Genomic DNA, 25,798 nt, shown 5'->3' with positions numbered 1-25,798 from the left:
CTAGACAATTATATTATTCAAATAATCGTTAGGAACTATTACACAGAATGATCGAATCCTTAATCACTTTCTTATATTAGCTTAAATTCATCAGTCGTAAAAACAGATTTTGAAATAAAATATTATGAGGCATGCGAGAAAATATACTAGAAATAAAATAAATATTTTGAAGAAAGAAATATTGTCAAATCAAAAGACTAAAATACTGTTTCGAAACTGGTTGCAAAACATTATTCCAGTGATAATCATTAAATCACCCACTTTAGATTAAAAACAAGAAGTGTAATATTTATACTAGTATTCTAGGAAATATCCTCACTTTTTTAAATCCATCTTTTAATATTATTTTTTCAAATAAGATATTTATTTATTTTGTTGAACATTTATTTTCAAAAATATTTTATCTGAGTTTTTATTCGCAAGATTATGAATTGATAATAATAGAAGAAGATAAAATGTTGACTCGAGAATTAATAGTTTTTTTCAAATATTCCCCATGTGGGTTATTAAAATTATTTGTAATTTGAATTTATTTATTTATAACATGGTATTCTAGCATTTGTAAAATTAAATTATATATTCATATAAAGATTTTATTTCGTGTAAAATTTGATATGGTAAATGTTTTTAAACATGCTTTGTGTTGTAGTGAATTTTTGTCACACCTTAGTTATGCAATATTATTAACATTTATTTCATAGCAATTTTTTTAATTCAGAAAACATTTTACTCTTTCAGCAAGAGCATTTTGCTGATCCATTTAATTTTTTTTAAATTGAACTTTTTAATATTTAATGTAAATTGTGTTGACTTTGATTCCAATACCACCATTTCTATACACTGGCTGGTATCCTTCATGCTATATATCCTTCATCAACGAGACTCGGTTTATTCTTTGTTTCTTAAAATTGATTTAGATAAAGCTTTTGTTGTTCACCAAAGACAGAATAGTTAATACTTTCTTTTGTGCAAACCGATTGAATTCTACTTTTTTAAAAATAAATTATTAAATTCTTTATCAAAACCGATTGAATTCTACTTTTTTAAAAATAACTAAGCTAAATTCTTTGTCAAAACCGATTAAATTCTACTTTTTTAAAAATAACTAAGCTAAATTCTTTGTCAAAACCAATTGAATTCTACTTTAAAAAATAAATTAAACTGAATGCTACAAAATAAAGAGACTGCAATATACCATTGAAGTTTAAGGAATCAGATTCTGCATTATTTCTATAAAGGTGTATAAAGATATTTCTATAAATATATTAGACATCTATGTATTGTAGATTTTGCATCACAAGAACTTGATAATCTATCTGAATAAGTTTTCTATTTCACAAGTAAGATATCACAGTTCGCAATAAGCTATTTAATATTAAACAAACATAGAACATATCAAATGAATGAATATTAAAAATAGTACTTTATAATATAGTTTGACAGTAATCGAATAAGTCTTATAGATAATTAATTATGAGCAATCTTTATAAATGCATAAGAATCCTTAGGTACTCTGAACCCAGGCATTGTCCATTTTTAGATAAGATTAAATTTGTATGTATACTGCCATAATCGTTAATTTTATCAAAAACTGATAATGTACTATTTTTCTTCCTATACAGGAATTCTATATATATTTTCAATCTGCATTTCTTGAAAATTCAAACTCGTGATTTTAAATAGTCTCATTACTTTTTTTCTAATATAATTTTATTTTATATTATACCTAGCTATAAAACACATTGAAGGAGTGATGGAAGACTTATTATAAAGCTAAGATCGCAAACTTCAGTACAATCCCATGTACTGAAGCAGTGAAATTCTGTTTCATCACTGGGGTTCTATTGGTTCAAGACAATCCACCGATGATCTAGCATAAACGAAATAAATGGGTCTATTTAATGCAATACTCGCCAATAACTAACATTCTCTCTTTGGTAAGGTACAGAGGGTTAGACAAGAGAATTCAAACCAGATACCATTCTCGTTATCTGCAGCAGTGCAGGAATGCAAGTTTGTTTTCTTAAACAACTTTCTTTTTATTTCAAAACGCATATAACTAATTTAAATAATATTGAATTTAAGATTTAAAGCTTTCATCTACTTGAAGCTGGAAGTAAAGAGAAAAACAACAGCTTATCTTAAATAATTAACATTTTATTATCAAGTTAAACTCATCTATTGTAAAGAATTAAATATATTTCCGATAGAAAATATCTGAAAATTACTGAAGGGAAATAGGAAATTACTGAAGGCTACTGAATTTAATAGAATGTGATGTGATATGTCTGTGAATGTAATAGAATGGAACTGAAGCATTCCTACCCATTTATACCATGCGTTCTTATTCTTAGAGATGTGTGCTTATTTATTAATAGAAGTGTTATAAATGATTTCAAAAGACTTATGGTTATATATCTGAAACGATGTTCATTTGGTTTATCGTTTAGTTAATTTACGTTTATTTAATTATAGGTAAGGCATTGAAAGGGTTTTCCAGTTGAAATAAAACTATGTAAAATTCATGATGAATATGTCGACTGCTTAGTCTTTTATTGCTTCAATATGAAAGGATTTGGATGCCAGGGAAAACATACAAACAAAATCACATTATATCCACATATTTTCTTTTGTGGATAAATCTAGTTAAAACTGCTGAATAATTGATAAATAGGCATAAATAATTGATAAATAACCAAAATGATAAATTAGGCATTTCTTTCTGACGCATTTAATATAAAGGAATGTTGGAAATAATTGTGACATTTGGAACATAGGCTTTACTTAACTGGTATTGCGACAAAAAAAATTTAAAGTTATAAATAAAAAAATAAATAAAATTCATTGAACTAAATAATGACTTTCTCTAAATTATACAATTTTTTTTAGTTTTCATAGGAATGTGAAGATGTTTTATAATAACATTTAAATCTTGCTTTTATTTCAAAATTTTTATATTCTAGTATTCTCTGTTCTTTTTAATAAAATGAATGTGCACATTTTTGTAAGAATCATTTCACTATTTCTTTACTCCTCTTATACCAATATCTTCTTTCCTTCATTTAATTGAATTTTATATTTGACTGCTACATTTAGAATGTTACATGAAATCCATAATTTTTTGAAAAGACTATTAAATAACATTTATCAAAAGCATCATAATAAAAATGAAAATATATGTTAAAAATTTGAAAAAATTAAATTGTGCTAAAATTAATTTTGAGAAAAAGATAACTTATCATGAATATTATCATTCTAAAAATAATATTAACTGAAAAACTCTCATTAATGAGATTTAATTTGACAGGAAACATCATTTCATCTGGTCCAAATATATTAAATATTGAAACAAAATTAATTTTATCGCATATCAATTTAAAGGAATGAGTATTACGTCATACATAATGAGTACGACTTATACCACCTTATCTATTTCATTCCGTTCCTAATCAATACACTTAGTATTATTTGATTGAGGTATTCATTCTCTAGACCAAGATTGTCAAACAAATTCCAAGAATTGAACAATTTCGTCAACAATCCTCATCATGTACAGGTGAAGGCTGATTCCTAAATTAATTAGAGGAATTTGACTAATGTTGTTTAGTTGATAAGACAGCATCGTCACGGTAATTATTACAAACCGAAGTCTAGAATAATTGAATTCAAGTATTCAGAATTAATGCTAATGAATATCTAGGAAATGTCAACTTCTATAACAGTTATATTTTCCTCTATAATTGGTTTTACATATTTCATTCACTCCAGCATATATTTTTCTCTTAATTTCTGAACTGCGCTGTAAATTTAGGAAATGCATAGTTCTCATGCAAATCATCTTATGTAAATTGTTGCCTAACATTTTGGCATAAAATAAATGATTTACAAATTGCTCAGTTTTCGAATTATCTCTTACCTTATTGTTATCTTCATTTGCGTCATTATAGTATTCCTAATTCATACGTAAAATAGTTCTAGAGTTATTTCTAAATAATGAATTCTAATGTTTCATTTTCCAGTTTTGTTTAAATAAAAGCGTAGAGTGATTTAAAATTCAGCATAGAATTCGTTAATTAAGTTAGAATATATAAAATAAACATGCATAGAAATTTATGACTAAAAACATCAGCCAAGTGAGCTAGAAAATATCCAAAAATACAAAAATAAGTAACTAATAGCGAATAAAATAGAATATTTATTCGATAATAATTTAAAATTGAACGGTAATATTCCTAAACAAAGAAGGTATGGCTTAACAATCTCAACTATGTCTGTTTCATAACGGGGTCAAGTGAACTGGTGAACCCATTCGAAAAATCCCCTCATTTTACTAAAATTTAAAGCAAATATAGAAATTTTTATGATGAAGTAGATTGTTGTGTATCTTGTAAGCTATGTTGCAATTTCTCCTATTCAAGAAAAACTTTAGGTTAAGTAAATAAGGTGTTATTAATATTATTGCGTTATTAAATAGTACTCGTTACCATATCCATTATTGCCTAATGTATATAATAATTCAAATGCCTAATGAAATTTCAAGTCACTCTACATATTATTAAACATATAATGATTAAAGTTTCTTTGTATTATCGTTATCATAATCGTTAATGATCTAAGAACAATCAATAATCGTTTTAAATGGATATTTTTAAAAGCAACTAACAAACTTTGACTTATTGACAATATTTCAAATTTTAAAATGAAATGTCTGTAATTAAGTTAAGACTTAATTGAAATTTAGTCAATAAAAATGTAAAAATTAATTGAAATTTCATGAATAAATATTTAAAAAAGAATTGAAATATAATAATTAAAAATTTAAGAACGACATTTTAACTTTAAATGAATGTTTGCCAATATTTTGTAATGCACACATTTTTATAAGTGTGCAACAAAGTACTTTGAATATTAAATAATTTTATTACATTTGGAATTCAATAATTTATTTCAGAATTCAATGAAAATTAAAAGCAGAAATTAATAGATTTATTTTCAAAAAATTATATTAAATATACGTATATTTTATAATATATTATAAATTTTGTCAAAGTCGTGTATTTCCTAGTATTTAATAAAGTATTAAAGTTTATTTTTAAATTCATTATATATTTTATAAGAAAATCAGCATTATTGCTAATCATGAAATTTGAAAAAAGGAAAAATATTGAACATATAATCAGATTATTAGGAATTCCTAAGTATCTAATTCCCTAATGAAATTTATAAGTTATGAAATAAATTTGGTCACACTTGTCTCCCATGTTTTTAATCCTCTTACAGATTTATCTATTTTACGAATGTTATGGTGCGAACTATATTTTAAGTTTTATTTAAAGGTGAGTATTAAAAAACATTTTTTTTAAAACCAATTTCTCTAAAATTATATTTTTTCATTGAAAAAACATTGATTTTCAGTCTCAAAATTCAATAATGACATTAATAGGCTTTCAAGTATGGTAATTAAACCCCTAAATCATTTATATATTATGGTAGAATGAAGAAATGGTATGAAATTATGGTATGAAAGAAAAGATTTTATTTGGCAACAAATCTGTTTGGATAGACGAGTTATTATGACAATAGCGCTCGAGTGTCAATGTTTGTTTCCAAAGAACAGAAAGAAGCAATAAAAATATGTATATGGTTTGGCAAAATTCCAAATCCCTTTTTGTCACAAAAAATAATTGTTAGGGTAAAAATTGAGTAGAAAACTTGAAACATTCCCTAATTCTAGTTAATTTGCCGTCATTATAAAGTAAAAACCTTTCCTTGAAAAAGCTTATATTTGCACTTATGTATAAAAGATTATAGGAAAAATTTTAAGGCCTTTTAATAGCTTATATTCTAAAAGAATTTTAAAATTTAATGAAAAGAATTTAATGATCGCCGAATAGATCTAAAACACATTTGAAATAATTGAAAGCTTAAAGTATAAGCTCTTTTTTAAAAATTATCTAATGAAAAATTTAGAGCTTTTTAGTGAATTTTAAACACAATTATATAAATAATAAATTTTAGAAATGATAAAATTGAAGTATTATCTCGTTAATTACTGAACATATTACAATTGAAGCAAAATTCTTAAACCATGCGATGAATTTTTGTTAAAGATTGGCAATACATTTTAGTCATAGATTTGAATAAATTAAACAAAATTTCAAATAATCTTGAGTTTAAATACATTGGTTTACTTCAAAATTACTTTAGTAACTTAAACTAGAATATAAATTTGATATTAAAATAATGTGATAATTGAAGAGTCTGAATAATTATTTTTGTGCTTATCGAAAAATTGGGAATTAGGAAAACTCTAAAAATTTGTTTATCTGATGAGTATAATTTTACTCACAAGATCTGTAAATATCAATTTCTAAATGAAAATCATGTTATCAATATATCTTTATTAAGAAATATCAATGCTCTTTTAAATACACGTATATTATGTAGTATTAACTGAAACTTTCTGCATGCAGAACTATTGAACATTACGATTGCCTTAACAAAATAATATCATAATAGACCATGATTGTAAAAAAAAATTAACTTTTGCTCTTAACAGTAGTTTTAACTCCTGATCTTAAAGGCTTCTGTTATATTAATCATTTTATCGAACAAGTTTTCTCACAAAAATAACAGTTGATTAAGTAATAAAAATTGATATAAGCAGAATCCAGAGAGTCTAACTGTGTTAGAAGAATCTATAGAATCCATGTGTTTTATAGCATAAATTCTTCACATATAAAAAAATATATTATCATTTAATTATACAGATACAATATCATAGCAGTTAAAAAGGAAAGTATATTCGGAATACTTTGTTGAAAGATGCTATAAATTAACTCGCTTATAACATACATTTTTTAAAAGTTTACATGCTATTTTATACTAACTTTTAACGTAACATACTCAATTTACTGCCGTGGATAAAATGATTTATTATATATATATATATATATATATATATATCATTAGTATAACCTTGCTCATTCAAACTGAGCTAAGTGGAAATTCAAGTGAAAGATTCTGCAACTAACTGTTTGCTCAAAATATTTCAACTGCAGTAAATATTGTAATCCTATATATTATTTCAATTTCAATATTTATCTACTATATGAAACTTTTTCAAAAGGAATAAAATCAAAAATAATTATATGAATTTTCGAAAATGACATAACGGATAATTACTAATAATTGCATTGTAATTGGAAATATTATATACAAAGAAGCCACATGAATTGCAAATATGCTCACATTAATAAATTACCTGAATTATATTGTATATTCACTTTCATGGCATTTATTTCTACCAAAGAAATCACAATTATTTTTAAGAAAGATCTGATACGTGAAAGTTTCTAAAAGTTTTTTGCGTGTTCCCGTTTTAAATAAAACTTTTTAAAATGTCTTCTTCAATGAACCAGATGCATTTTAATTAAATAAATTGAAAAAAAATCGTACTAAATATTTGTGCAATAAACCTGCAAATAATTACATTTTTTTTTCCTACAGGTATTCTAGAATCTTTAAATTAAAAATAAAATTAATAAAAACCCTGATGGATTTCATCGGTTTTAATGAGTTAAGCTTAGAAAAAAATCAATTACTGCTGTTTGGGAGAGTTTCAGTCCATTTGAAAACAAAAATATGTTCATAAAAAAACTGAGAAGAATTCTTTTTAAAATAAAATTATGGTCTTTATATACATCAAATGCAACAATTAGACAAAAAAAATCTTTTCAAACTTTTATTTCCACATTTGTAGCACTTTTTTAAAATCCTTATTAATTATAAAAAGAAACTTTCACAACCGAACGAAGATTTTTCTATTAAATTTCGCGCTGAATTTCTTGAAGAAGAAAACCAGTATCAAAGTTTAAAAAAATAAGATGTGAATTTTTTTACAAATATTTTCACCCATTCGAATTTTTAAATAAAATTATTGTTTTTGTTCTCACATTATTGAAACTACAATTAAAAGATATATTTAAAAAAATTTTAATCAAAAAAGAATGCAAAAAAATGCAGCCAATGAAACACAAAAATGATTCGAATTTCTTGTAAAGATTTTATGAAATTTCGCTATCAAATGCATATTATGTATGTTATCCGTATGAAATGTCTCCCGTTAATTTACTCATTTTTAGTTAACCAGATGGCGTTCTTAAAGCCTTGTGATGAATGAAAAGAAATCGCATATTCTTATGCTTTACTTAAAATTGCCATTCTTTCAAAATATAAAAGAAGTTGAAGTTAAAAAAATAAAATAAGAAAATGTTCTTGATTTTTTTTTTTTTCAATTTTCCCTCAAAGATTAAAACACTAAATAAGATGCGCATAGATTATAGAAAGAATAACAGAAATTTTGTTGTAAAATGCATTTATATATTTTGACATTTTGATTAAAAGAATAAAAAGTATTATCTCAAAAAAATAGTAATAGCATACTTGAAAAAATAATTGTAGTATACGTAGGAATATACCAGTAATATATGCAGAAATATATCATGATATGTAAAAAAAGTAGTATTAGTGCATGAACTATAATAATAATAAAATACAAAATACAATTTTAATATACATAAAAAAAATTATTGTTTAGTAAGTCAAATTTATTTTGACTTCTTAAACTTTTAAGTCAACTAAGTAACATATGATTAAGAAGTTTGTATGTATGAAACATACATATGAAATGAAATGAAACAAACATGAACATATATGAAACATAAACATAAACAAAAAAATTCTTAATTTTTAATATTTGTTGTTACAATAACTCATAAATGAAAAACAGAAGAAAAAATGGAATTTATTTTAATTAAATAATAAATAAATATTTTTACATATTTTCCCATTTTCTTTCTTTTTTTTCCCAGAAAGTTTTGAGAAAAATTTATGAAATTATCCATGGAAGTATTAATCTCTTTATAAGCCTTTTTCTCGTGGTTAGATTACGATGAAATTCAATTTTAGGATCATATTTGCTACATAATGCCATAGCAGATAAATCTGTTTTCATGAAACTAACTACACATTAATCACATATTAGCTCAAGAAAAGAAAGTACGCACAATATTAATAGTAAGATATGATCGGTTAGAAAGAAAACTGTTAACTGTTAAAAAGAACGGAAAACAATGGAACAAATGAAACATTTATATAAGTAAAAGAGAAGCGGAGAAAGCGTATAATAAAACAACAAAACCTTCTCTTTACAAGTTTATCAAGGAAAGAAATTCTAGAAATCAAGTACAACTATTTGAATAGAATTGCGACAACTACTTTTTTCCTGAAATATTTGAAGTGTATGTAATATTAAAGAAATTATAATTATATACCAATATTCTTCCCAAATATCTTCATACTTAGTTATTTTGACTGAAAGCTTCTCACATCAATACTCATAGCTGCATATATTTTTTTCTCATAACTTTACAGAAATACATCAAATACATCAAAATTTGAAATAAAATTTATCAAAATAAGATGGGAAAAAAGGCAACATACCATTAAGAGCATTTCAGAGGAAAGCAGGTGCTTTTGAATATTCCGTTTCATCACACTTCCTTTGGCTTTGAAAACAATGCGTTAATTAAAAATCTTTTCTTTTCTTCAGTGATTTTCTCTCAAACGCAAGAAAATCTGTTTCTAAGTTTTGGCAGCAATATCTGAAAAATAAGTGAACAAATAAAGCAGGCCCAGAGTTTTTATCTTTCTGTTTCACACACAAAAAAATTGCACTCTTTGCTATTGTATGTATTTCTCTTTAATTACAAGGCCCTTTTTGTAATTTAAGGCAAATATATAGTCTCGAAAATTCAGCATATTTAAGAATCTGAAAATTTCTTACGTATAGGGGAATATTAATTATTATTTATTTATTGCTAGAATTCAATTTAAGGCGTTTAATATGAAATTTTTATTACATATTCCTCACATTTTTTTGCATTTATTTTATGATCTGCATGCTTTATAAATTTCTGAAACAATTTTAATAGAAAAAAATATTTAATTATTTAATGCAGTGATTAATGGAATTTTAATAGATATCATTTGCTTCGAAAATAAAAATAAAATACCATTTAATAACTTGTAAAATATGGAAAAAATTCCTGTATATCCGTAAGCTCAGAAAGAAATATAACAAATAATGTTATAACCTTTTTGCGATTCATATCATTCGGTCTAGTAAATAAAAGTATCTGAATGCTTCTCGTTCAAAACTTAACTATCGTTAATAAAATTGAATATTTTGGCCATTTTGGATAAAAATATTCAATTAATTGAGTTAATTCAATAATTAGTTGCAGTTCTTGCTAATTCAATCCAATCATATTCACATTCAAATTCTCTTTAAATATTGCTTTTCCAAAGCAGTGACCTATTTCTAATACAAATTCAAGTATTCAAAACTCTTTAACGATTTTATTCTCCATAATTTAATGAAATACTTCTAATTTTTATCTATTGTTTGAAAGCTTCTTCGCTAAAAGCCAAGATAAATACAAGTCATTGAAGTAGGCCACAGTAAGAAACAGAAGGCTGTGAGAAAGTACTCTAAGCTTATATAATTTCACGAAAGAAATTATCGTGACCACTATTTGGTTCCGCTGGAAAAATAATAGACCCGCAACTCAAGAGTTAAAATGAAGACGAAGTTAGAGGGAGCAAGATATTTTTTTTTAACTTAGATTAATAAAAAATTATTTTATATGTATTATTAAAATCATCATAAAATGACGTTTCCATGAAAGTCATTGACAATATTGATAAAATCTTATTTTTACAAATTAAGTTGGAAATGCTATAGCAGTTATAAAAGTTATATTTTAGGTGTGGGTGTAAGAATCAGAGTAATTTTTTCCCGCATTTTTACACACGATTTTATTTAAATAAAAAACAATGATTTTTTTTTAATTATTGAAGTGAAATATAGAAAATATTATTATTCAAATATAATTTTTACATCAACTTAAAATTCATATTATATACATATTTAGAATTACACCAATTTAAATTATTCCAATAAGATAAAAATCAATGCATTACAGTTAATAAAAGTAATAATTTGCTCGTATCTTTTTTTTATCCTGGTAATCTACACAACAAACAGACTGGTACATGATATATAGAATTGAAGCAAATATATGCCGATGGGAATGAGCACCTTTGAGTAATTCTTTCGAAATATTAAGAGGGATTTTAATTAATCAAGAAAAGAAACTTTATTTTTCTTTTCTGAAATAATACTATGTAAATAAAAACAATTTCGTTTTTTTTTCTAAATTAATTTTATGCAATTGAAAATAATTACGAACTTTAAAGATAAATTTAAAGCAAAATAATGTTATCATACATACTAAGTTGAAATTAATGGTACTTTTATTTGAGAACAATAGTATTGTTTCAATAGAATTTCATTTGTATGCTACTTTTGTTTAAATAAAGTCAGAAATTTTGATTGATTAATATATTCATTACTGACAGGTTCCATGCTGTCAAAGAATATTATCTCTCCGGCCAATTACTTTTAAAAAACACCCATCCGAAATAATTGCCTTGTTATTTCCATAATACTTTGCAGTCTCGTTTTCTTTCAAACACTCACTGCACCAGCTGAGACTGACAGCACCTATTCTTTCAGGAACACAACAAAAACTGGACTCTATTTACTGCAGTATATTTTGTTTAAGGAGCCAACCTGTCTCTTTCCGTTATCCAGTCACTCAATCTAGAAAGGTGATAAGGTAGTTCTAAGGAATATTTTTCATATCACATAATTTGCTCAAGTTTTCGTCTCTTTATTTTTTGTATTAGCACTTCTATTAATTGCAATGTTTAAATTTGGAAATGCATCGTATCTAATTAAATTAAAAATAAGATTTATTATATAAAACTTTTAATTCGAAAATTGATGATAATTTACAATTTTCTTCAATATTAAATGAAAATCATGAATAATCTATCTAAATAATTTATATGCCAACAGATTTTTTCCTCTGAATAAAATTGACAGCAATGTTTATTACTATATCTGAAGAGTTTTTTTTTGCATATTTTATTTAATTTCTAATCATCACATTTATTATTCACTACATTATAATATTAGTTTTATAATGAATTTTGAAGAAAAATGTGAATAGTTGGGGTGAATACAAGGGGTGGAAGTGTGTTAAAATTACTATGTAAATTTTCTGTTTCCACTTAAAAGTTTAAAATCTTTTCTCATTATGATTTGATATTAATTATATTGAAAGAAAATCCCTTCTATACGTCCCTTCTATTTTAAACTGTGATCGGCTCACCTAATCGCTAGAATGAAGTTAACTCCTCCCGACTTGTTTTGGTATCCGGGGTCTTCTTCCGGAGTCCTTGTTTGGTATCGGAGATATTAATACAAGAACTAAAAGCGTAATGGACGACCAACATTGTTTAAGACCTCATCCTTTTCGCAGATGGTACACCTCATCAACGAAGAGCAGCCAACTTAACATCATTCTTCAACATAGAGAAACTAAAGCCTGCTTATTTATCCTGCAGCTTCTAATACACGATCTCATGGCACTTTATTTTCGAGAAGATACATTGAAACTAAATATTATAATGGATAAAATTTTCCATTTCAAAAGTTGGCTTACTATAAATACTTAGAGATAAAATATTATTTTTGAATTTTTTTTCTGACACAGAAACCGTGGGAAGGTGACAGCTGCTTCACAAATATCTTTTTTCGATGTTCTAAGGATAAACTATTTCTCTCACAAAAATGTTTATGACTAATGATAGAATATTGCGCTACATTTTCATAAATGCAATTATGAAAAATTATAATTATTATTATTATTATTAAAAATTATAACCCGTTTTGCTCTTAAATAACAGCCAAATAGCTTTAAGAATGAAACAGCTTGAAAATTTTAAAATCAGAGTTAGACCTGTAAAATTTATTTTCTCATAATTCTTAAGTGAAATGTAACATTATTTTTTACCTTAAAAATTTTAAATTTGCCGAATAATAATGTTTGCTTAAAATGTGTCGTTTAGAATGTTTCTTTCAAATTTATTTTTATGCAGGTTATTAAATAATAAATTCGTCAGGAAAGATTGAATTATTTTTTTAAAGAGGAAGAATTTCTTTTTTTTTTCTTCTGTGCACACAATGCACCGTAAAATGATTTTAATTTCCATTTCACATACTGTTTTGGAATCTTCAAAACAAAAAAATCATTATGAGGCTTGTGGAAAAAATAGGGCACAGACAAAAATTAATTTTTTATTTGCTACAAACTCTCTTATACTCTTACATCTAAGAACTTCCTTGAAATATCTTATTGAGCCCTAAATGCTTTCCAAAAGACATTATGATATATTTAAAACACATCCATCTTCCAATAGAAAGAGAAGAAAATGAAGCATAAAATATTTTGATAAATTGAAAACAAATCGATCAAGGAAAGACTTGTCAATATTTTGATTTATAGCGCTTGACTCTGAAATTTCATATCCTAGATTGATCAGATAGTTGTATTTCATTCTTTACATATATTCTACCTTTAAATCCATATTTTTACATATCATTTATTCATTTTTGTCTCAAAATCGCATAAGTGATTCGATTTTCCAATACTAGTTGAAGAGAATTTAATCCAAAACGGCACATCTTAATAACTTCTATACCAAACAAAAGTCACAAATTGTTCGGAGTCCCCTCGGGCATGGAATTCTTCATTGAAAATAAACAAGACACTCTACATTAAGAAAAGACGCTTCTTAAATATTTCAACACTTTCAGATAAACGAATTTGAAAAAGTATTTTTGTTGACATTTTTGCTATTCATTTTGATTTTCTCCACATATTAAACTTTCTTTATGAAATTTAATAATTATTCAAGAGCTTATAGGTATTTATAACATTTGGAGAATGTAATGCTTTTCAATAATAATTTGTTAATTATTTTTAGTAAAAATTTTGTGTTTAGGTACAGATAATACTATGAATGATATACATAAGAAACAATTGATTAATGTTTGTTTGCTTTTATTTCCAAAGAGAAATTCAGACTGAAAAAAAATATTTAATTAGATTTTCAAGATTCTTTAATTGCATTATAAATTTGTTAAATTTTAACATTTCCATGTTAAAATCTCAAGTATACTAAAAAAAATAATTTTTGCCTTTCATAATGTAAGCAAAAATAAAAAAAAAAATTCAATAATTAATAATAAGGATAATATTTATATACATGCATACATATATTAGCTGACGCTAAAAATTATTTTTTTATAAACACTATCTTATTCTGCATATCGCAACATATTATGTTTTATATATATACGCTGAATTGAATGAATTAATATTCGAGTATAAATTTCTCATCCATGTGAAAGCAAGTGTTCCTAGAGTGCGTGTAATGCGCTTTGGCGACAGAACTCTCCGACAATTGGCACGCTTTTTTGTGATGCTCTCGGAAACGGCAGTGGAGCAGACTTCAACGCTGTAACGCATAACGTTTCTTCGCAATAAAACTATTTTAGGAAATTACAGTACACTAATTTTGCTTATAATTAAGCACGACCACACAGAAAGTTTATTTTTATTATGGATTAAAGAATGATAAGAAAATAAATTTATAACCTTCATTTTTTTTAACTGTAATTTATGAATAAAGGCAACTTTTGTGTTTTGGTATAAATTTGGTATAATTTTAAAATTTTGTAAGGAAAAAAATATTGCTAATATTTTATTTTATTTCATCGTCAGTAACAATCCTTTATCGTTAGATTATGAATCAAATAAAAAATTGGTGTAAAACGTATATTTTACCGGAAAGTCAGAAAGTAAACAAAAGAATTTAATTATGTAATTGTTAAAAAAAATAAAGATATTTGAAGCGACACAAGTGTATTTTTGTGAAAGTGCTCGAAATATTTTATCATAGTTAAATCACATGGATGTCACTATATCCAATTTCACTAGCTTGAAACTATTTCTCTCTCTAAAAACATGCTTTTCTGACTGCAGTATAATTATATATGGAATGAGTCAACAAAATTGCTTTTTCAGGAATCATTTTCCGAAATTCTAATTTTCGGCTTCCATTGGTCAAATGTTGCAATCAAGTCTTAATAATACCATATAAAAATACATAAATATATACTAATTATTGAAAATTTTGGATGGTAAAAGCTTAAAACAAAAAAATGTTTAAAAAAAAGGAGTTGTTACTAAGAAGCTAAAATTTTATTCTTGATGCTCATTACATTAGTTGAAAGGTAATTGAAGTAATTAAAGAAAGAATAGGGAAATTCCTGCATTATGTGACATCTATTTTGATCGCCTATTAAAAAATTAAGATATAATGCTACAAAAATTACTCATGGAGACCAAACTGAAACTCAGGAGGAAAATTTCTGCTCAATTTCTAATAATAAAAAATCACCAATTTCAGTTACAGTAGTTTATAATAATGAACTTGAGTTTTAAATATAATCACTTTTTCATTCTACCAAATGCAGTTAAAAATATTTAGTTAACTAACCTACTAATTTATATCTTTTTTTTTTTTAAATATATTGAACTTTTATAAGGATTGTCATCTTGACCTGAAATCAAAATAATTTTTTCCCAGTACCAGGTCAGAAAGACATTTTTGCATTATCTTTTTAAAATAGCAAAATAATATTGGATTTATAAAACAGAAGATTTTACTAACTAAATACAATACAAAAAAAGGCTATGCAAATAATGTATAAAAAAAAGATTGTCCCAAAATTTCAATACAGCTATCAGTACTTCCAGTGCTCACACATAAGGAAGAATTTTTGCTTTGAAAGAAAGCTTTGATGGAAACTGATTTTAATTTATGACAAATGGAACACTTTCCTAAATACTACAATTTAGAACCATAATGTAGTTACTTTTGCTGTTTCAAGAATTGAAGACATATATTCTTTGTTTCAGTTTTCTTACTTTACTTTCCTAAATGGTATTAGCAAAAGAATGTCAAGTCTAAAATTCGTTATTTTCGTTTTAAAAGTGACTTCACAGAAAGGTTTAAAATATACTATAAGTTCAATTCAAAGCATTATTCAAAAGACTAATTTTTAAAAAAAAAAAAACATCTTAAAAATATGTTTATTGTATTTAATTTAAATTTCTTGCTCTAAGAATCAAGCAAAATGTATCTTTGTAATAGCATTTTTTTGTTATTTCTGTTGTTGTTGTTGTTTCTTATGGCACTTGCCATGGACAAGCCCGCTGTTCGAAGACAGCCGATTTTAGCCTGAGGGGGGGGCGCCTCTTGTTTCTATAGTAGCGCCATCAAGGGCCAAGAGAACGACTTTGCTACATACACGTCACAACCCTTTTTACAGGGCGAAATTCATTCACACATATCATTTACTCACAGATCGTAATTTAGACCTGAATCAGAGAACGATCACCCCTGATCCAGTAACCCTAGTGGTATTACTCTCGACATGGAGGACTTTGTGACCACGACAGATTTAACGCGCGTCAGCCACCAAGCACGCGGGGAATCTTCGGCCGGGGGGGTTCGAACTCGCAACCTAAGGGACGCGAATCCGACGCTCTACCAACCAGGCTATCCCGGCCTTGCTATTCTAAAATATATAACCATATAATCTGAATTATATTATATTATATTATATTATATAACGCTTAAGCGAATAGTCGGTTATTAATTATTAGTAATTGTAATCATCCACTACCATCTACAGTGCTTGGTGGAATTATAAATGTCTCCTGTACATTTGCATATTTGAAGGCGAGGCAAATGTGATGGACATTTAATCAGATCTGAGATAGTATTAACAGTATAATAGCCTACCAAAATGGACCCATCTGCTAGTCATTAATAAAGGCCTATTAATAATATTTACTATAACATTTATATTTTTAAAATTAAGATAACTTTAACTATAATTCATTTCTTATTTTAATTTCCCTTCATTTTATTTCATTATTCGTTAAATCAATAACTATACTTCAAGATTACTACTTTTAATAAAAGATTATAGTTTATAAATTAATTTAAGAACGAATTCACAGACGTTGCCTCTTTTTTTTCAGAGGAAAATTGTAAGTAGAGAAGATGATTATATTTTAAGAGTGCATAATCATGTTCGACATTTTCTTTCAATTTATTAAGCAGTGGTACTTTTTCTAAATTAATTTATTAATTTGCCGATGTTGTAGGAAGATCCACAATTAACCTGGTGTATTGTTCTTAATTAACCGACTGCCTACGGGAAAATAGGTAACATGTGTTTGAGTTCCATGCCACTGTCTTGAATTGATTTGAACACAATATGATTCAAATGATAAACTACTAGTTATTGCCTCAGAATGGTTTTTACTGAATATTACTAATTATTCCAAAATATTATTTTTCAGCAAAGATATATAAAAATATTTTTTATTTTTATTTTACGGAATCGCAGTTATTATGAATAGTTAATGCCTTCAATTTGGAATATTTTAAAATCATTCCCTCCCTAATTTTGATGAAAAAATTTGAAAATGAATCTTTATAAAAGCAGCAATGAATGAATATTCTGGTATTGAAAAGGAAATATTTAAGACGGTAAAATAATATTAAAATTAGTAAAAGTTTATAAAAAGATGATTCCACTATTGAATTCAATCTTCTTTGATTTTTTCCTATCTGCATTTTTAACTACAGGATTTGGGAGTATAATTTATTCATAATCAAAACAAATTTTGATTTAGCCAAATTAAGGCTTTTCTGACCGAGTATTGAGTGATATACGAATAAATATTAATTCTGGCATTTTCAGTATAATTGATCAAGGTGTATATGTTTTTAATAACAACATCTTCGTATGATAAGACAAAAATTATTTCCAGTATCTTGCAGCCACCATTTTTTTGTATAAAATAATCAAAATATCCTCTTCAGATTTATCTTTCAGTGCCACGTTTTCTTCTTCCTTGCCATCAGTTTTCTTGATTATTTTTTTTACTCGATGTCAAACTGCTTTACATTTTTATTGAAAAAAAAAATTCTAGAAGAGTGGTAGAATAAATATCATTAGAGGAATGAAAAGATCTCGGATTCCTAACTGAAAATTTATTTCTTATCTCGTTGAAAGCATTAAAACATATACAGATCTTTCTTATAAAAAGCCAGCTTCCAATTTCAAGATAAAATTTGAGATGAGAATCCTAACTTGTTTCTTAAGAGAATATGAAAAACGGAAATTGAGTGTCCTCATAAACATTGTTTTGCTAACAAACCAAAGAAATATATATATTGCAATTACTTACCATATATATGATAAGAGTAGAAGAGGAAAAGTGAATCTCATGGAAGTTATGTTTTCATTTTTTCTGAACACAATTGCAACTAATATGAAAGATGACAATGTCTTTCCTTTTTCTCTACAACTGTTATCTTTTCCCCCTTCTCATATTGCCTTTATTAAATTTAGAAAAATAACAATATAAATTTTTTAACAAAATATAAAGTTTAAATATAAGCTTATAACTTTATGGATCTAAAATAAGTAAAAATACTACATATTTCATTTAAATTATATTTCTTTAATTAGTATTAAGCCTAAATATACAATCAAATAAAGATCTAATTTTTTTTTTTTTTTTGCATTAAAAATAGTTTAATTAGAAGAAAGGTTTGTACACTTTTACCTAACTAGTGAAATAGTTGACAATGTTTTCCTTTGGATATAAATAACTGTCGCATTAAATTAATCACCAGGCTACGATGCTAGATTTGCAGTAAAACATTTTTAAACCTCTCCAAATTTTATCTTATACATCAATAAATTGAAGCAAATTCATTTCAGTAGAAATTATTTTTTCTGCATCATAATGGTCAATAAAACTGTTTTCTAATCGGATTACCAGGAGAAAATAAAAAAAAAAATTCAACTTCCCTGAAGCTTTGCATCACTTTATTACTTTCGGAAACTAAAATTAATTTAATTGCATCCTATATATTATAATAATCGTTTAATAATCTCGAAGAGTTTCTTATTTAAACCATTCATAAATAAATGGCTTATATTTAATGGCTCTAAGGTAAGAAGTCTTTTTGAGTTAATTTGACATCAGCATAAAATAATCAATGAATATTACCAAAGAAAATGAAAAAATGTTAATAATAAAGGAAGTATATAGTTTGGCATAATTCCATGTGTATTACACGAAAAGAAGTTTTGGATTAAATATTGAAATAATAGTAAATTAGTATTTCTTTTCATTGACGAGTTTGCTGTCAAAACAAAGTAAAAAACACCAAGTTATATAGCACGCTCTTAAGAAATGCATGTTTGTTTTATTATTAACCGTTTATATTGTAATGTTTGCAAATGTAATAAAAAAACTATTTCATTCAATTCATATAGATCCCAAACTACCTTTTCATATTGAGATATTTAAAATGTTCTGACATCATTAAAATACAATCTACGTTTAAAATTTAATTAAATATACGAGATGTTATTATTTTACGGCATAAAAATAAAATCTATTTTAAAATTTTACTCTTTATTTTATTAAAATTTACACTCAAAATCAGATAAAAGGAAAAAACGAAAAAATATTTCAAGAAATTTTAGTTTTTAAAATACAAAAATAATAATATTTTGATAAAAATATTTCATAAAATTATTATATTCTTATGATATTATTTGGCTTAAAGGTGATGACCATTTACTTTTATTCTTCCAACTCTCTTAATTGACTTTAAATTTTTGTTAAATAAGAGTATTTATAATAAATAATTATTTATCAAATCAGCTTTAAAATTCTCTCAGTTTAAATCTCTCTATCAGTTTTTTTTTCCAATCTATCGTTTATGAATGCTGAAATAAAATTAATTAATATAAAAATTAAATCTGCTATCCCAAAGTTCAAGTTATCATGTGAGAACATTATTATTTATAAGTTATTATTTATCGTAATTAATTTAAGTCATTAACCAGTTTAAACCGATTTGAAACAACTATCGGTCTCTCTATTTGATACAACTATCGGACTTCTCTATCTGTCTGTCTCTCTCTCTCTCTCTCTCTCTCTCTCTATATATATATATATATATATATATATATATAATGATAATTTTTTAAAACTTTCATTTTTTTCTAGCTGGCAAACAAAGTTTTGGAGCTCGACCGATTTTAAGATGAAAAAACCCATCTATTTTCTAAATATCGACGCATACACAATCTGATTGTCTCGTGATTGTTTCAAACTGGTTAATGATTAAATTAAGTGAGACAATTCGTAAGAATTCACAGAATGTATAATTTGGAAATCAAGTTGTAACTTTAGTTGTCGATAAATCGCCAAATGTGACAACCTTCTGCATTACTTTCTAATAACCTTATTTCAATTAGTTGAAATTATCCCTGAACCAACAATCTTTACTGATTAAACAAACAATATTTTAGCTTGTTTGGATTATTTTTAAAAAAAGTTCCTCGAATTAGGCAATAACACTGTGATTTCCAAGGGAAATACTACAGACAGCAGACGACAGATAATGAAAAAGCTATACTGTGAAAGGCGACCTCAAAATAAAACTACATTAGCAGACGATAGCCGACTCTAAAATAAAAAAAAGAGTTAAATCACCAATTTTTTGCCTATACATTTTGAGTCTTCAACAATTTGTTGCCTTCAAATAGCTTCAAAAACCTCAAGCCAAAACAATATCATTTTCTTACATGATAATAAGAGGAAACAATATTCGTCATCTTTTCAATAAATAAATTTTAAGTTAAATTGAATAAAAATCAAAATATATCAAAAATAATTCATTTGACTGTACAGTTGTGAACAATAAAAATTAACAAAAACAAATTCTAGATAATTACTTATCGTCATTTATTTTGAGAGATACGTAACTTCCGCAGTATAGAAGCATGAGATTGTATGCAATACATAACATTGCATACCTGTCTGATAATTTTAGGAAAAAGAAAACAAACTGAAATGTGTACGACTGTTTAGGCCGTTGTATTAAAATTTGCATCAACAAATTACCAATTACCGAGCAGTATCAAGAATAATTCCATCGTTTTATATTCGTAACTTTAAAATTGCATTTAAATATTATTAAAAAATTCAAAAGGCATGAAATATCAAATTCCTTCAAATGAATATGGCCAGTGTATTCTAAAAGCGCTCTAAGAAAGCAACTTATATACATATTATATATACATATTATTATAGAAAATCTGTCAGATGGATATACTGTGGAAACTCCAAAGAGCTCAATAGCAGGAAACAATGCTTTATTCGAAAAGAATGTACAAACTCACCAGTAATAAAATACAGCCAGAGTGTACACAAAGACAGCGCATGCAAAATTTAACAGCACACGAGCAAGACGAAAAGCACTAATAAACAACCGCAATAGCACGCTCTAAAGACAGAAATTACTCGACTATACGCTCGGATCTCTATATTCTTACAGAGAAGAAGCTATTTCGAGAAGGAAATCGTATCTTCGTTAATTGATATATCACCCAAATTTTGGTAGTTTCTGAAGTCTTCCTTCCCACCACAATAGTTGGCAAATTTATAGTAAAATCATCAAATGTTTGTCATAAAAGTTGGGGTTATTCACCTGATATCCATTTAATAGCGATTAAAATAATCTGTAAAACTAATTACGAAAGAAAATAATATTGCTAATACTTAATAATTTTTGGCTAAATTAGGATTTGATACAGATGACCAATTTCACTTTGAACAAGAAAATTCGATATATTCCTTAATTATTAAGAATACTTATCTCATTGTCTTTATTTGATTAAGAGATATGAAAGTCATTACATATCACTATTCTTTACAAATCCTTTGTTTTAGCTATCAAATATTTTGTTTCAACAAATGTCTTTTGAATAAAAATCCTGAATTTTTCGAAAGCAATAAAATTAAATATCTATAAATAATATCTCTAGTAATCTATAAAAAAGCGATGCAATAAATTAAAATTTCAAAGCATCGCTTATTAAAATATCTTAGATTATTCAAATTTCTATTTGCATGAACTAAAAAATTAATTAAAATTTAAAGTAAAATTATCTTCACTTTATTTAAACTTTACTAAAAGTCTCATTGATGTTTTACAACGTGCGATTTAAAAGTTTTATTTAAGGGTTTTTAAAAAGTTCCAACAAAAATGAGTACTTGAATATACTTTCTTCCAAAAGATTAAAATAATTTTGGAAAGAATATCCGGTTTTATGTCTCAAAAAATCAATGCCGACATTCTGGAAAATCGTGAGTAAACATCGAAATCTGATCCAACTACTACGAAAATATACACATCGCTTATTAACGCAAAATTTGACGAGAACAACTGAAGAAGAACAACAAACCTTGGTATGAAATCTGTGCATTCAAGCCAATTGGACTGAGATACTTCAGAATGATGGAAAAAAATGAAGATTTACCATTTTCTATATATTAGAAAATAGACCGAATTGCTTAGAGTACGTTTGTCCATTTAGAACAGACAGTAATATGGTAGCAAAAGAAAATAAGAGGGAAATTACTGCTCTTTAGATAAAACAAATTGTTAGCAGCTCTTAGAGACATTGTAAAAAATACCGAAATCGATCGTCAATATTCTGTTCTCATTTAGCCAAAAATTAAAAAAATATATTCACGTTATTAAATTACAGAAATCTGAAATTAAATATCTTTGGGTGAAAAAAAGATGAAAAATAAATTTTAAAAAGCGAATGAAGGATTGCGAAGTATTTCTAGCTGTCTCTATGTGTTTCAATATAAAAAGGAAGAATATTATTTCTTCTAATTTTCTGAAACCTGTTACTAAACAAAGAAACATTTTTCTTTAAAAAAAATTCACCTATCTAAAAATCGGGCTGTGACTTCGTTACCTTATAAATAAAATAACAAAGTGAAAAGATTTCTTTCTCAAGCAAACTCTTTTTCATGTGACTGAGATTCTATCTATTGATTTTTATTTTGACTTTTCCACATTTTTTATAAAACACTTAATAATTTAAAGTTAAAAAATTACTGAGCTGTAACCGAAACTTCTCGTTAAATATTTTCTAAAGAATTTGAAAGAATGAAAGACATAAAAGTACACACGCATAAAAACTACATTATTTTAATATCATGGTAAAGACATTTATCTTTCTTATGCAAATACGTTTTTCTTTTCATTTATTAAAGTACTTACATTTTTTCATCATAAATCAAACCGTCACTTGTTCCCACTTTTAATTAAAAATATAACAAAGAGTTAAGGCGTATTGTTTTTTTTCCAAGATAAAAAACATGCATTTCCCGTTCAGATTGTTTAGGATTTTTTAAAAACAATTTTAATCATTTAATAAGCTTATTGTAATATTTCATTAATTTACCAGAGGCTACTTGTTTTTTTTATGTTTTAAAAAAAAGCATGTTTTTAAACTTTTTTGAAAATGTAAGATTTATCAGAATATAAAAAAGTTCAATTTAATAATTAAGTATCAACATTCCATAATATTTTTTTTTTTATAAATTTCCACAAAAATTTACTTATTTAGAATTTTTATTGCATAAAATAATCCCAATCTGTTAATAAAAGCATGAAAATTGATTGGATTTTTCGCTTAGAAAAACGTCTTGCATACTTTTGTTGAATTCGGTTTGTACAAAAATGTACAAAAAGAAAATTTCATTCGCTTAAGAGTTTTGAGAAATAAAAATGTAAAATAACTAATTTTTATGTTAAAAAAATTGATAAATACTCTTTCTTTTTTCTTTTTCGTGTACGAAAGATAGAAATGTTGTAATTGTCAAAACGTTTGACTTGAAGAATTTGATGAATGTCCACGTTACAGACATCCCTGTGTTCGGAAATGACATTTTTGGTATTCTGTCTCTTTCCGTCTGTGAAAAAGATAATAGAAAAATGCTTTTAACTATACTGATCAAATTTTCTATATGTACTTACGACCAAATTTGTATATTTCTGTCAAATTTTGAAGAAAATCGATTTAGAGTAAGTCTGTCTGGCTGGCTGTTCAATTACAAGTAAATTCGATGACTCCAAAACACAATGAGATAGTTAAACATTTGATATACGGTTTTAGCATCTGAAATATCGATTTTCTTTTAATGTTGAACCAAATCTGTCTAAGGGTTGTTTGTCTATCTGTACATTCATATGTATTAAAATGAAATCACCCAGAAAATGAATAATTTAAATCAATGAAATTCGATATGTTCTCTTATGATCACAACTGTCTTTCTGTATCAAAATTTGATTTGAAATGCTTTTAAAATACACATAAATATCATACTGATTCCATGTAAAGAAGAGGTAACCAAGAAGCAATACCTTGACTTGAATTTTGGAATCCGACTCTAAAGAATCCCCATGTCTTAAATATATTCCCACTGTTATGGAAATCAGGTTTAAACGGGTGCAGGCACATGTGTTGTCGTCATCATCTTCATCAACAAAACTAAAAATTCTATTGTCTTCATCACCAAAATTAAAAATTATATGCCAAGATTACCCCACGTTGATTTCATACGGCTTTAAGTATAAATTAACTAATTCAGTACTTTAAGCCGATTCAGAAAGCGGCCATTGAAATGTGCTAATTATTGTCACAAAAATATAATACTTTTTTTACTGAAGATAAAAAACTGCAAGTGCACACCTTTATTTTCTTTTAATAATATTTTAAACTCTAAGGATGCTGTTGAAGTAATGCTTAGAAAGTTATTTGCATTGCTTCAAATCAAATTTATTAATGCAAATTATGCAGGCTAGAGAGCATGAAAAGATACTGAATTGTGTGCAATAAGTGTGTGTAAATTAAATTAGATGGCCCTTGAATTATTTTATATTTTTCACTCTTTGAATAAAGAAAAAAAAATAGTGAAATAAAATTGCGCTAAAGATTTTATTTTATTTTATTTATTTATTTATTTTTGCTTGTGAAATGTATACTATTGTCAGATTTAATATTTAAAATATTTTAATTTGTTATATTTTGTAATTCTATTTGTAATTGATTACAGCCATCGAAAACCCGATTAAACTTTCTCCCTACAGAGGTATGAGAAAAAAAATGATACTGAAAATTCTGAAATATTATTATATAACAAAATCCTAAAAGAACCCTTGAAAACGTAATAAAATTGATTTATAAATCATCATTCGTAAAATGTCTAAAATTCATAAAATGCAATTTTAATATTCTTGCCTTTGAAAAGTTAGTAAATACATCAATGACATCGATTCAAAAACCTTATGCACAATATTTGATGATAAAACACAAAGTTCTAGCTATTTCAGTTGTAACATATTTCTATGCAACATTTACCTACAGTTTGTAAAATAAATTTTAAATTCGCATGTGTAAAATGAAACAGAAAAGAGAAATTGCTGTTAAAACCTTCATGCGAAATAAACCCTTGCTGCTTCAATAAACGTGTTATAACAGTGTAATAATTATTTAATATCGCTTCCAGGTTAGAAATTAGATAAACTCATAAAAGCACTTACTGAAGTCATTTGTATGGTTATACTATCAAGAACCCTTTACTTCCATTTTACATTTGGGGAAATAAAGAGAAGTCGTAATGCGGTAGATTAAATACAATGGTGAATTTGATTGACAGTATTATCATGCAAAGAAAGCTAAATATTTTCATCCGGGTACTTGGGACGAATGTTATAAATAAAGACTATAAAAAGATCCAAGGTATTTAATTAATACTAATAAGTAATTGTTTATCCTATTGAAATGTAT

The sequence above is a fragment of the Argiope bruennichi genome, chromosome 2, assembly GCF_947563725.1.
Source record: "Argiope bruennichi chromosome 2, qqArgBrue1.1, whole genome shotgun sequence".
Taxonomy (NCBI): Eukaryota; Metazoa; Arthropoda; class Arachnida; order Araneae; family Araneidae; genus Argiope; species Argiope bruennichi.
The sequence above is the reverse complement of the archived record's forward strand: the minus strand, read 5'-3'. Positions refer to the sequence as shown.